Raw genomic sequence first — 14,794 nt, 5'->3', positions numbered from 1 at the left:
ACACTTAATCTGAACCTCTTTGTCACTTGATTCTCTCTTAGTTCAGTTAAGATATCTCTTTTAAGATTTATTTTTTTACACTAAGGAACTTAGAGCACTCCTAAAATAGGAAAAATATTTGCCTAAAATAATAATAATAATAAGAAACTATGTTACCTATGAGTTTTTTATTTATTTATGGCTAGGCAATGTTGGTGTTTTAACTCCTTTTTATTTAGCAGAAAAACCAGAACTATATGCTGGCTTGGCTATGGCCATACTGCCCTGAACACGCCTTATCTCGTCAGATCTCAGAGGCTACGAACACATGCTTAGTCAGTTCAGGGCAAAAGTTCCTAGAAAGTGTAGTTAGGTTAATGAGGCACATTGCTTTTGATGTATCTATAACTTTAATGCTACGGCCATACTACCCTGAACACGCCGGATCTCGGAAGTTAAGCAGGGTCAGGCCTAGTTAGTACTTGGATGGGTGACCACCTGAGAATACCAGGTGCCGTAGGCTTAGAGGACGGGAGTGGTAAACCACCTCCGAATACCTCTTACCATGAAAACCCTGTGAATATATCCAAAAAAGATTCATAGGATCTCCGTAAGTCGTAATCGACTTGAAGGCATATAACAACAAATAACATATGCTGCCTCCAGCCTCAGAATTAAAGCTGAAGAGCTTAAGCAGGGCCCTGGATTTGAGCTGGATCTACAACTGGAAACAAGTACAGTGCTCAGAGGCCCCATTCTACTTTCCAATCAGAGAAGCATATTGTGTATTTGTATTCCCTTCTATGCTTGAAGAGGGCTGTGTGATCTGGTTGTGTGTAGCCCAACATAAACCTACTCCAGCCTTAAACCTATCCTACTCCTCAGACAATGATGTGAGGCTCTTTGTACAAATCCTGGCTTCCTTAATAGGTAGAAATTAACAAAATCAAATAAGTGTGTTTTCATAACTAGATTAATCAAGATACAAATATTTGACTAAAACAATAGCTCTGTTTCATATTGTACAAGGAGGAAAGTGTGTGTTAGCAAATGAAATTTTTCATAGCCTCCTCTTTTTAAATTGAGAAGTGGACTTAGATTTATGTTTGTTGGGAAACATATGTCCTTACGTAGCCAAAACTGTGGCACCCTTATATGAGATGAAGATTTTAGTAGGCTTAGCGGGGACCACTAAGGTTTGCATAAGTAGAAATAAATTTGAGGGAGGGGACCCTAGGAGGAAGAACTAAAAAAAAAAAAAACCAGCCCAGTGAGGGTTCAGCATACTCAATGGCCACAGAATGCTGCGTGTCTGGTGTGAGGTGGAGGACCAGGGAGGGAGGATGAAATGGAATATACTAGGAAGAGGACATAGCACCCTGAAGAGGAGCATTCTACACTGTGAATGTTTTGCTGGCCTAGTGAGCTGGCTCTGTTGATCCACCACAGCCCATACCTTGGGCCTAGGGCCACTAGTTCATTTGTGTACTTTCACAAACAGTTAAATTGAAGGAATTATCAATTGTATTGAAAACAAAATGGTTTGTAACCCGATCCCAAGATTATTTGTAAATTTTGTCATTACCATTTGTTAGCATAGGGCTCTTCTACAAGGTGGTTTACTATGTGTTTGGTGCTATTCACATCTCCTTTAAATTTGCACGGTTCGCATGATGTTACTGGCAAACAGAAGCTATCATGCAGGTTTCCCCTGTAGATCTATATTAACCCAATCTGCTGATAATACAAAAAGTGGAGAAAAAAGTTTCCACTCCATTTCTCTAGTGGTTGCAGACGCTTTGCTCTGATGCTTTTAGGTGAGTGTGTCAATTGTCCTCCTCTCTATGCCCACAATCTCATCTTCCCTTCTTTCATTTTGTTTCCTGTGGGCTGACAAGCAAGTTCCAGCTGCTCTCCTCTGTTCTGTTGGCTTTTTTTGCTGCAAACAGTGCCTCTATTTTCTTTTCCCTCTAAATTGCGCACAAAAACTTAACATTGCTCAAACAAAGATTTGCATTTCAGCTGTATCTGACCGACCATAAGCAGGGAAAACACAGATATTCGCACTCCTGGGTTTTTTTAAAGGAACATACTGCAGCTGGTAGAACAGACTGAGCATGCTCAGTTACCTAGCAACCAGAGGGAGTGGAAATGTATGATTAGAGGCCGAGGACACAAGGAAATAGTGAGACTCATCCTTCCCAGAGGAATGCCTACTTGTATGAATGGGAAAAACCGATTGGCAGCTACCATTGAGCAGGAACTGCGGACAGTGCAAATCAACAATAAAGGTAAAAGAAGTGTATTTGCTACAAATAAATGCTCCCATGTAGATGAGCCCATGGATAGACACCTGAAAGATCATCTTACCCCTTATATACCCAGTCGATCACAGTGCTATGCAAGTGAGGGCCTCCTGCAGATTACATTTTATCAGGAGGTCTGCTCCATACAACGTAAGCAGTAGACTTTTAGTTTTGTGCCACCTACCCTTTGGAATTCCCTCCCCTTAAATATTAGACAGGCACCATTTCTATTATCCTTTCAGCGCCTACTGAAGACATTCCTCTTTCAACAAGCCTTTTAAGTAGGGAGCTTATCCTAATCTGTGTCTGTGTAGGAATTGCTTTTTAAGACGTTTTTAAAGTTGTTTTTTAATATGTTTTGTTTTAAAGTGCTTTTTGTGTTTGTTTGTCAACCTGGGAACCTTCTAGAAGGAAGGGTGGGATATTAATTTAATAAATAATAATAATAATAATAGAGCCTGAATGGTTGTAAGAAAGAGTGGGTTAGATCCAGACTGAAGTCACACTTAAAACAGACCCGCTGAAATAAATGGAACTTAAGTTAGTAAAAGTCCCATTAACTTCAATGAGTTTTCTATAAGCACAATGGTAAGTTTAGATCCAATCCAGAATGATAAAATATAATTTGCTGATTTTGTTATTTTTAATATTTTTATTATGCATTTATATATATATCACACTTACATTTTAAGAAAAAAGGGGGAAAACAACATACAATAAAATTGTAACCAATATATAATAAAATGTTGATCAATAAACTTATAAACAATCATGTTAAAATTAAAACTATTTCATATCAAGAGGGGCAGAGCAAACTATAGGAAGCCAGCATAATTTATGCTGGCATAAATAATGCCAGTATAATTCACCCCATTCCAAACTCCTTTCAGAAGTGAGGTTACTGCTGGCTGAGCCAGCCTGAGTCTGGCAAAGAAAAAACAAGCCTTTAAAATAGTTTAACCTACACCATCCTTTTTGCCAGTGTAACTTCCACTGCATCATATGACTGAGCTGAACAGAGTCTGGAATAGGGGTACATGCAGAGCTTGGAAAAGTTACTTTTTTTGAACTACAACTCCCATCAGCCCCAGCCAGCATAGTCACTGGGTACATGCCTCTGCCCCTGGAACACCCCGATCTTGGTGCATCTGGCTTTGACTGAGCTCGGATGGAGGACTTGTATCAGCTGAGCCAGGATGTGGGATTTCAGCCAGCACAACCCCAGCCAAGCCCAGGCTTAGCTGGACAACTACCTATTCCAAATTCATCCAATCTTGGTAGATCTTGGGTTTGGATTGCTAACTATGTTCATTAGTATATTCTGAACAAAGTGGGTATTCCATTTTTATACATGCATTTGTTTTAACCTTTTATATATACAACTGTTTTACATATGTTATTATGTTTGGAAACTGCATCTGGTGCAGAATTCAGCAGCCAGACTGCTCACTGGGGCTAGACATTCTGAACGTTTAACACCAACTCTGCACAACTACATGGTTACCAATTAGTTTCTGGGCTCAATTCAAAGTGTTGGTTTGACATATAAAGCCTTATATGCCTCAGGACCCCAGTACCTCAAGGACTGTCTCTCCCCATATGAACCAACCAGGACCCTGTGTTTGGCATTTGAGGCCCTTCTTTGTGTGCCCCCTCCAAGAGAGGTGCAGAGGGTTGTGACACAAGAGCTTGTCTTCTCAGTGGTGGCGTCACACTTTTGGAATGCTTTCCCCAGGGATCCATCATTATCTATTTTTAGGTGCCAGGCACAAACATTTCTCCCAACATTCAGCTCCTAATTTTGGAAGGCTCTTTTGTTGTACCCTCTTTTAGGGGATGGGTTGTTCCACCACTGTTATATTTATGTGTTTTTAACTTTTTATTTTGTTTACGTTTTTGTATGGTTTTAACTTTTTTATTAATTGTAAATTGATTTGGGTTCACTTTGGTGAAGAAAAGTGACTAAGAAATTTAATTAATAAACAATAAATATTGTAAAATCGCTTCAGGCTGCCTCATTGCAAGCATTTCATAAATGAAATGAATAATATAAATATATTTTTAAAAACATTCTTGTTCCCTAACTTTTTCCTTGTTCCATACACTTTTTAAAGGAATACAATAAAAGGGGGGGAAGAGTTTGTAAAATCATTCTGGCATATCTCTGTGGAATTTTTGTGAGTTTATATTTTTTTAAAACTTGATTTGTGCTTTTACAATAACATCAAAAACAATACAGCATACTCATTGTATACATGTAAATGATCCTTGAGTTCTTGTCTTTTGTGACAGTCAGTCAAACTGTCCATTCTATCCCAGCAGGTCCCTCCATAATGATCCATGTGAGAGATGATGAGGCAGATTGCTCCCATGCCCATTGCAAAAAACTACCACTGGGTCATAAGATTGTTTTCTTTGCCAACATGCCTTGTGATTTTTACTTGTTTATTCATTTTTTCTAATAAAGCCATCTACCAGATATAGTTATGCCACTCTTGTACGGTGCCTTCTTCTTCTGACTTCCAATGTTTAGGTGTAACTTGTCTCACTGCCATAAACAGAAAAAAACATCTCTTTATAAGGAAGTGCAACGTTCTGTCCATTGTAAATATTCAACAAACTCAGAGAAGACTGCTGGCCACACAACTGAGTGCCCTATAATATTTTCACATTACATGAATACCTTATCCCCAAAAGTTTGCTTAATCTGACATTCCCACCACATGTGGAAAAAGGTTCCCAGCCCTGAGCAACCCCTTCTTCGACAATGTTCTTTGTGAGTTTATCTGCTACCACTGTCTTTGTAAAATAATGTAGTTTTTAATGTGCTCTCTTTATGACTGGGTGCTTTAAAAGTCAAGCTGTGAGCCACCTTGAGTGTTTTAAAATCAGAAAAGCAGGATATGTTTTACAATACATCCTATACAAGTCTACTCAGGAGAAAAACATAGAACCATTAAATGTGGCTTACTCTCAGGATTAGAGGATTAGAGTAGAGGATTGTAGCCTTAAACAGGCAGGCAAACCTCCCAAATTTCTCTCAGTGTGTAATGCATATGGCTTCATTTGTAAGTAGGTCCCTGCTTCCTACCACTAGCTTTGAAATGTTTGTAGGAAGCTGCCTTACAGTGAGTGATATCATTCTTCCTCAGTATTGTCTGGAAGTGGGTCTCCAGGGTTTCAGACAGGGAACATTCCCAGCCGTACCTGGATATTCCAGGGATTGGACCTGGGACACTGATTGTAAAACCACTGAGCTGTTGCCCTATCCTCCTTGTTCATATCTCTGATCTCATTAACCCTCTCAGAGGAAGCACTGACTGAGAGTAGATTATTAGGTTCTTTAGCAAATGAATAGTAAGTAAGTAAGTAAGTAAGTAATTTATTGTTACAGCCCATTGGCCAAGCATAGATAAAAACAGTACAAACATTAAAATCATATAAAAAATACATTTGACAAGAATAACTTGTTAGTTCTTCAAATTCTAGATTGGGTTCAATATCAGAATATACACTATTCTAAAATTTATTTAGAAGTATTATTATTATGAAGTCTGGGTATATTTTGTGAGTTTTTCATAATATTAGATCTAAGAAGTATAGCTGCTGCAGAGAATTTTGCTATTGAGAGTGATATTTTTGGAGAGTGATCTTCCAGAAGGTATTGATCCAAAGCTATCCATGGTTTATGTTCTATATTTGTGATTAAAGGTAAAATGAATTGTTGAATTGTTGTCGAATAACGTTATAGAACGAACAGTAAAGCAAGACATGGATATTATTTTCAACCACTCCCTCTCCACATGGGCAGTGACGATCTATGTAAGGGACCTTCGCATAGCGCCCTTCTAGGAGAGCCGAGGGAAGAACATTTAATCTTATCATGGTAAATGCCTTACGGTATTTGGGAATATTTAGATTGGACAGATATGGCATTGGAACAAAACATCTGGGGTTATACCTTTGATTTTTAACTAATAATAATTGATGTTGAAAATCGATATCTTTCAAACGGCATATATTTCTTGAGGCATTTTCGAAACCAAGTTGTTGAACAGTATGGAATGAAAAGCCTAATTTTGAAAGTTTATCAGATATTAATTGCGCCCATGGCGAATGAAAGTTATCTATTAAAATATTGGGGGATAAACCTATTGGATTGAAAAATAATTTTAGCCATGTATTAATTATATAAAACCAAATCTTAGATTCAATAGTTTGAACTCCTGCCTCAAGTCGAAGTATGCAGTTAGGTATGCATTTAGGTAGGGCCATTATTGTTCTTAAAAATATATTTTGGACTACCTCAAAGTCATTAAATTTTATGTTTACACTTGCTTGAGTGCCATATGTCGTTTGAGGGATGATCTTAGTATTAAAGATTTTGAGGGCTGGGATAAAAGCTTGCCCTCCTTTAGTATAGTAGAATGTTAGAAGCGCTTTCATAGTTCGACGGGCATTGAGAGTCATTGATTTGCTATGTAGGTGATGCGAGCCAGAGGATTGAAATACTAGGCCAAGATATTTGTACGATTAAACTTGCTCAATCGGCTGACCTTCAATTTGCCATCTATGCTTTGATTTTTTCTTAGTAAAAACTCTGCTCACCCCGTATGGGGAGGGGGCTAGAAAAGGCACCCTAAATATAGCCTGCCTCATCTTTCTCCCTGACTGGATTACCACATCCAGTGGGGTCACCACTTAGCGGTCACAAAAGACAATTGAATTTTGGAACATGGAATATACGGACATTACTGGACAATACAGATAGAGAATGTCCTGAACACAGGACTGCAGTCATTGTGAGGGAGTTGAGACTTTTAATATTGACATAGCCGCACTCCAAGAAACTTGAAGAGCAGGAGAAGGACAACTGAAGGAAGAAAAGGAGGTTATACCTTCTTCTGGAAAGGACTGCCTGAACAAGAACGATGAATACATGGACTTGGCTTTGCTATTAAAAATAAACTTGTGAAGCTCTTGTCAGAAGTTCCTATTGGCATTAATGAACGACTCTCAACTCTCCAGTTAAAACTTGCCAAAAACCCAGCATGCAGCTATGCTTATGCACGAACATTTGATGCTGATGAAGACATCAAGGAAAATTTTTATACCCAGCTGGACACCATCTTATCAGAGATACCTAAGGAGGATAAAATTATCCTCTTGCGCAATTTCAATGCAAGAGTTGGGCGGGATTTCAATTTATGGCCAGAAACCATTGGGAAAGAAGGAGTTGGCAATAGCAACCTGAATGGTATTCTACTTCTGACTAAATGTGAAGAGCATAATCTTGTTATTACAAACACACTCTTTTGCTAGAAAAATAAATTTAAAACATCATGGAAGCACCCTCGGTCAAAACACTGGCATCTCCTGGATTACGTAATTGTCCGTGTCAGAGAACTTCGTGATGTACTCCTCACTAGGGCCATGACGAGTGCTGATGACTGCTGGACAGATCACCAATTAATTTGATCCACTATGGCCATTAATATTGTTCCTCAACGAAGGCTCCAAGGAAGAAAACCAAGGTGTAAAATGAACATCCATGCCCTTGAAGATCCTGTTAAGCGAGCCTGCTTTCAAACAACTCTCAAGAAACATCTACCGATGGAACTTCCTGAAAATGTTGAGGAACACTGGATTAAACTGAAGACATCCATTATTGCTGCATGTGAACAAACTATTGGATACCAAACTAAGAAATATCAGAATTGATTTGATGAGAATGATCGTGAGATTGAACATATCATCAACAAGAAAAGGAAAGCCTTCCAGATATGGCAGAAAGACATTAACTGTGTTGCGAAGAAAAAAATCTATGCCAGTGCAAAGGTTGAGATCCAAAGAAGAACTAGCGAACTTAAGAACACCTGGTGGATAAAGAAAGCTCAAGAAATCCAGCACTTTGCAGATGCTCAGGATGCAAGGGGCTTTTTTAATGCCACAAAGGCCATCTATGGACCAACAAATTATGGTACAAATCCCTTACGTTCAATGCATGGTACCAAACTTCTTAAGGATAAAGAGTCTATTGCACTGTGCTGGAAAGAGCATTACCACAACCTCCTTAATAATAACTCTATTGTGGCTGGTGAGGTCTTCTCGCAAATTCCACAACAACAAACTAGAGACGAGCTTGCAGTATCCCCTAATTTGGATGAAGTCAGTAAAGCCATCAATCAAATGAAGAACAACAAAGCTAGCAGACCTGATGGGATTTCTGCTGAAGCCTTTAAAGAAGGTGGGCCTGAACTTACACAACAATTTCATAAGCTCATCGAAAAAATCTGGATGAGGGAGGAGATCCCGAAAGACTTTAGGAATGCCATAATTATCACCCTTTTTAAGAAGGGTGATAGAATAGATTGTGGGAACTACCAAGGCATTTCTCCTCTTGCTGCCGCAGGTAAAATCCTTGCAAGGATCCTCGCAAATTGCCTCCTACAGATCTCAGAGGATGTCCTCCCTGAATCTCAAAATGGTTTCCGCCCTTCCAGGGGCCCAGTGGAAATGATCTTCACAGCAAAACAGCTTCAAGAAAAATGCCAGGAGCAGAATCGACCTTTATATATGGTGTTTATTGATCTGACTAAGGCTTTTGATACTGTGAATCGAGCCACACTCTGGACCATCCTTCTGAAAACTGGATTCCCTGATAAATTTGTGAATATTTTGCAACTCCTTCATGACCAGAGCGTGGAAAAGTTAATTTTTTGAACTACAATTCCCATCAGCCCCAGCCAGCATGGCCACTGGATTGGGCTGATGGGAGTTGTATTTCAAAAAAGTAACTTTTCCAAGCTCTGTTCTTGACAACGTGACAGTGACAATTTTTGATAACAATGGCTTTCAGAGCGATCCATTCAGAGTCGGATCAGCCATAAAACAGGGATGTGTCATTGCTCCTACCTTATTTGCTATCTTCATTGCTATGATTCTACACCTTATTGAGGGGAAACTTCCTACTGGTGTGGAAATCATATATCAAACAGAGAGAAAGCTTCTTAATCTCAGTAGGCTGAAAGCAAAAAGTAAGGTAATGTCAACCTCTATCATAGAACTTCAATATGCCGATGATAATGTAGTCTCCACACATTCAGAGAAAGATCTTCAAACTATCCTAAATATCTTTGCAGAAGCATATGGAAAGCTTGGGCTCTCACATAATTTTAAAAAAACCAAAGTGCTTCATCATCAGATGCGAACCAGTCCCTCTGTAGCACCATCAATCTTGCTAATGATGTGATGCTGGAGAACGTTGATCACTTCCCCTAACTTGGCAGCCATCTCTCTGTAAAAGCTGACATCGATGCTGAAATTCAACATCGTCTGAATGTTAGCTTTTTAGAAGAAGCAAAGACTACCAGTGTTGAAACAATGATCCTTCAACATCAGCTTCGCTGGACTGGCCATGTTGTTCAAATGCCTGATCACCATCTTCCAAAGCAGCTACTTTACTCCCAATTTAAGGATTGAAAATGGAATATTGGTGGACACCAAAAGAGGTTTAAAGACATTCTTAAAGTGAATCTAAAAAATGTAACATGAACATAGAGAACTGGGAAGTCTTGGCCCATGAGCGTCCCAAATAGAGGTCGGCTATTATCAAAGGTGCTATGGACTTCGAAGAAGCTTGAATACAGGGCAAACGGGACAAATGAGCTAAGCAGAAGGCACATCAAACAAATCCTCATTGCAGCCATCTTCCATCTGGAAACCTATGTCCTCACTGTGGGAGGCTGTGTGGATCCAGAATTGGCCTCCACAGTCACTTACGGACCCACTGTTAAAGACCTCATCTTGGAAGACAATCTTACTCGGCCAAGAGTGATCGCCAATGATGAATGAATAAAATTTATTGAAACAACAACAATCTGATGTGTTCTTATAGACAGAGTTGAAGCAGTTTCTAAGCAGTTGAAATACAGAACATGGGAAGCAGGATTATTGTTATTCTTGTTTAGTTATGATGAATTTTATGAAAATCCAGGGTATTTTGCTTGTTTCTGTCATGGGGGTAATTCCTTCCTAATATGAAACGAGGTGTCAAGTTACAACCTGACCATTACTACTTCTACTACTACTAAATTTACATACCACTTAATTATCGAGGTGGCTTCTGCCCATCTGCTGGGCTTTCTCAAAGTAAATTTGATGAGGTTGCAATTTCATATTGCCCAACATCCTATCTTTAGTTGTGGCAGTCAATTTTCCCCCTAACCCCAACAGACTGTAACTGAGGTACCAGAATAGTGATTTTCAGATGAATTTGTTTGTTCCTCATTTTATATTTTAAACCCTGTCTAGGATGCACACCTTAACATGGTGAGGGGGTTTGAGAGTGTTGAAGAAGCTGAGAGCAATGCCGTCAGGAGTCTAGACCAAGAGGCTAGACTCCTAGCAGGGGCACCCAAGGTGGAATGGTCAAAGCTGAGACACCAGACTAAGGGCTGATCCAAACGGAGCGGGATAATCCATGTTTTCCATATCGGGTTCGTCATCTGACAGTCCTCACTTTGCCTGTTTGTTTGCTCTTTCCCAATAAAAAAATGCTTTTTTTGCGCACACACACGCAGTGAGAGGACCCGTACTTCTTCTCGCTTTTCCCCAGCTCTGCCCATAACACTCCCCCCTATCAGCCAATTGGTCCGCAAAAATATGATGTATGCTCCTCTCCCCCTTTGCAACAAAGCACAACAAGGCGCATGCGCTTGAACGTACGAGCGCGAAAATTTGAATTTCCTGATGGTTTGGTAGTAGTCGCTGTAATGGAGTTCCTTGTCGCTCACCACTCTGGAGCAGCGCCGGCTGGGGTGTGTGTCTCCAGGTGCCCCTGACCATCCAGGGGGATTGTGGGCAGTGCAAGGAATCAGCGCTTGTAATTGCAGGGCGAATCCCCCCGTAACCCTTGGGCTCATTCACTGCAGGGTTCAGCCCCGGACCGTTATGTGGCTTGGCATCAGGAATGCTGCCCCTGAGGGAAGCAAACAGCCCCCCGCATGGGTGGCCGCTCTTGGCTCGGGCAGGGAATGCAGGCAAACAGCCCCGCGTGCTGCTGTGTCAATCTGCGCTGAAGCAACCAGCACAGGCTTTGCAGTGTTCCCTCTGATAAAAGAAACAAGCAAACCACTTATATGCCTATAATTCCTGTATTTTTGTTTGTTTGTATTTGCAGTATTTCGCAAAACCAACTGTATGCTTTTCTACCTTTAACGTTTCTGGAGATACACATGATTGCAATTCCACTTATTTCTCCAGAACAGCAAGTAATGATGTGTCATGTCTAGGAAGGAAGACAACCAGTCTCTATGGTTGCGGGTGGCTGAGATGCTCTAGCAAACCACTTATATGCCAATAGTTCCTGGGGGTTTTTTGCTTGTATTTGCGATATTTCGCAAAAGCTACTGTATGCTTTTCAGCTCAGCTGGGCTGGGGAGAACCTGCAGGCTGTGGTTGAAATTGACAAGACTCAAAGAGAGTAGCCTTGCAGGCAGGAAAGCAAAATTGACTAAGGGTGCGTGAGTGTTTGTAATCCAAGAGGAAAGCCTCTATTTCTCTTCTCCCCCCCTCTCCCTCGACTCTGGATGCCTGGAAGCAAAGACCAATACGTTCAAGAAGGGCATTTGATGCTGGGTGGGGGTGAGGGGTGGGAGGTGGAGGTTAGGCAAAGATAAATATTTTCTCCCTTGAAAAAGTTTACAAACAACCACAATTGCAGATTTCACCCTGAGCGGCTGCCCAGTTTGCAGGCTGGCTAAAAATTAACTGCTGTTGCTGCTTCTGCGCAAATGTGCTTTTTTGCATCTGCGCAGTAGAAGTTGCAGGGCCCCTTCCCAACACCACACCATTGCTCTGATAGGTTCCTTTTTCCCGGGCTTTCCCCAGACATTCGCGCACATGCGCAACAGTGGAAATACGTGATTGGCTGAGAATGAGGGAAGGGATATGGGGAACTGCCCAAGAACTGCCCATCAAACGCCCACAGCTGTAAAGTCCGCGGTATTGCATCCGAGCACCTGAAGGTACAGCAGATGATTCCCAGTTTAAAAAAGCAAATCGCATGATTTGCGGTATTGCAGAAGCGGATTTAACAGCGTGAAAAAGCGCAAAAGCGTGCGGCATCATATGGACGACCGAAAAATAATGAAAACACAAAGCGATCATATCACACATTTTACAGTCGTCTGGATGAGCCCTAAGATGCATCCAAACTCAGAGGAAGGCAATGGTAAACCACCTCTGAATATCTCTTACCATGAAAACCCTATGAACAGAGTATACAAAATGCAACGCGAGATAGTGCTGGAAGATGAGACCCCCCAGGTCAGAAGGCACTCACCGAGCTACCGGGGAAGAACAAAGGACAAGTACGAGTAGAGCTGTGACTAATGACGCAGCTGGGTCAAAGCTGAAAGGAAGCCCAGAGGCTGATGCGCACAGATACGAAAGGAGAGTCCAGAGTTGTACGACGCACACAATAGGAACATGGAATGTGAGAAGCATGAACCAGGGAAAGTTAGAAATTGTCAAGCAAGAAATGGAACATATCAACATTACAATATAATACATTACAATTGGTGTGAGTGAATTAAAATGGACGGGAATGGGACATTTTCAATAAGGCAACTACAAAATATTAAATTAAGAAGAAATAGTGAGAAGTGATGTAGCAAGAGCAATTAGGAGCTACAACGCAAGGTCTGAGTGAGTGATATCAATGAGATTAAATGGAAAACCTATTAACATAACCATCATCCAAGTCTATGCTCCAACAGCAAACGCAGAAGAAGAGTAATTGGAGAGATTTTATTTATTTATTTATTTATTTATTTTATTTTATTTTATTTATATACCGCCCTAAGCCCGAAGGCTCTCTGGGCGGTGTACAAAAAGATAACTAACACAGAACTATAGGAAGAAATTGATCACACACCAAAACAAGGTGTTGAGAATCATGGGGGACTGGAATGCAAAAGTAGGGAACAGAGAAGAACTAGGAATTGTAGGGAAATGGGGCTTAGGTGACAGAATGAAGCAGGAGAAAGACTTATGGAATTCTGTGAAGCCAATAATTTGTTTCTTGTGAACACATTTTTCAAGCAACCGAAAAGGCAACTGTACACATGGACATCACCAAATGGTCAATATAGAAATCAAATTGATTATATAATTGGAAACAGAAGATGGAGAAGTTCCATACTTTCTGCAAAAACAAGACCAGGAGCAGACTGCGGTACAGATCATGAACTGGCCATATTGAAAATCAGAGTAAAGCTAAAGAAGAATAACAAAGCAGTCATAATGCCAAAATACAATTTAAATAACATCCGAGAAGAATATAAAGATCAAATAAGGAACAGGTTTGAGGCTTTAAACTTATTAGTTGACACAGAACCAGAAGAACTATGGAGTGAAATTAGAGACATTATCAGGGAAGAATGCAGAAAGACAATACCTCTCATTAACAAGAGAGAAAGACCTCAATGGATGACTGAAGAAACTCTTAAAATGGTTAAAGAGAGAAGAAAAGCAAAAGCAAAAGGAGATAGAAACACGGTCAGAACCCTAAATGCAACAATACAGCAACTACTACTTAGAGACAAAGAGAACTATTACAGTAGACATTGTATAGAACATTGTATAGAAATAGAAGAGGACAACAAAAAGGGTAGAGCAAGAGCCCTATTCCAAAATAGTAGAGAAATGAAAGGGAAATTTAAACGAAGAGTAGGGACGTTGAATAATCAAGAGGGGAACATACTGACTGACCGAGATAAAATAAAGCGAAGATGGAAGCAATACGCTGAAGAACTCTATAAAAGAGATGCCAGGATGACAGATTCATTCACGGAGGAACCGTATGATGGAGAACCAGAAATTTTAGAATGTGAGGTGAAAGCTGCTCTTAAAAATCTTGGAAGAAACAAATCACCAGGAATAGATGGCATACCAATAGCATTGCTACAAGCTACTGAGACTGAATCTGTCCAAATGTTAACAAGAATCTGTTAACAAATATGGAAAACTAATGGCCCACAGACTGGAAGCATTCAATATACATCTCAATTCCAAAGAACGGGGTTCCCAGGGAATGCAGTAATTATCGAACTATTGCCTTAGTATCTCATGCAAGTAAAGTAATGCTCAAGATTCTACAGCAAAGGCTCTTACCATGTATGGAGTGAGAAATGCCAGACATCCAAGCTGGATTTAGAAAGGGAAGAGGCATCAGAGATCATAACGCAAACATATGTTGGATAATGGAACGGAGCAAGGAATTTCACAAGAAAATCACCCTGTACTTTATATATTACAGCAAAGCCTTTGACTGTTTAGATCATGAAAAACTATGGAATGCTTTAAAAGAAATGGGGGTGCAACAGCATCTGATTGTCCTGATGTGCAACCTATACACTGGACAAGAGGCTACTGTAAGGACGGAATACAGAGAAACCGATTGGTACTCCATCGGAAAGGGTGTGAGACAGGGGTGTATTTTATCA

General features: G+C 40.3%; 1 pseudogene; it reads left to right on the top strand.

Moving 5' to 3' along the window:
* The first annotated feature begins 393 nt into the window (after window positions 1–393).
* LOC133386297 (5S ribosomal RNA) lies at window positions 394–502 on the top strand (annotated as a pseudogene).
* Window positions 503–14,794: the final 14,292 nt, after the last annotated feature.

This window comes from Rhineura floridana, chromosome 5 (genome assembly GCF_030035675.1).
Source record: "Rhineura floridana isolate rRhiFlo1 chromosome 5, rRhiFlo1.hap2, whole genome shotgun sequence".
In the NCBI taxonomy this organism is placed as follows: domain Eukaryota; kingdom Metazoa; phylum Chordata; class Lepidosauria; order Squamata; family Rhineuridae; genus Rhineura; species Rhineura floridana.
The sequence above is the reverse complement of the archived record's forward strand: the minus strand, read 5'-3'. Positions and strand labels throughout refer to the sequence as shown.